This window comes from Malurus melanocephalus, unplaced genomic scaffold (genome assembly GCF_030028575.1).
Source record: "Malurus melanocephalus ecotype Western Australia unplaced genomic scaffold, MMel_1.1 scaffold_98, whole genome shotgun sequence".
NCBI classification, from domain to species: domain Eukaryota; kingdom Metazoa; phylum Chordata; class Aves; order Passeriformes; family Maluridae; genus Malurus; species Malurus melanocephalus.
In genome coordinates, this window is record NW_026623330.1 from 549,675 (window position 1) to 550,273 (window position 599).

Here is a 599-nt window from a genome sequence, read left to right on the forward strand (position 1 = left end):
ACGCCGGGATGGGAGCAGGAGCCGCGGCCTGGTTCTCCTGGGTGGCCCGCGGCTTCCAGGGAAACAGCGGCAGCGGCGGTGCCCAGGGCCCGGCCGTTCCGGGGCTGACAGTGCCCAGGGCCCGGCCGTGGCTCATGCCGCAGCCCCGCGGGAGGATGGAGCGGCCCCGGCTGGCTGCTGGGGACAGCGCTTAATCGCCATTGTCTCAGCTCGTTCATCAGAGAGAGCGTTTGGCGGTGGCCTCGTCTCCCCAGTCTGGGAGCTGAAGGAGCCTTTCCGTGCGGGATTAGCGCTGCTGACCCCAGGCACCTCACCCACCGGCCCGTGGTGTGGCACAGCAAAATGCCGTGGCTCTGCTGGCACATAAAGCTGCACATGACATCATTTACTCGGCTCCAGATCTCGGTTACACTGGCCAGACTGCTTGTGATAACCTGGCTGGCTAATTTCTCTATGCTCTGATCTTGCCTAATGAAACCGAATTTTTCCAAGCAAGGGTTATTTCACTAAGTGAAGGGACTATGTCAAGCATGTTTCTGTAAGGTGAACGTGGTGTTGCCATGCATAGTACAAATCGTGGCATGAATTATATTAAGTTC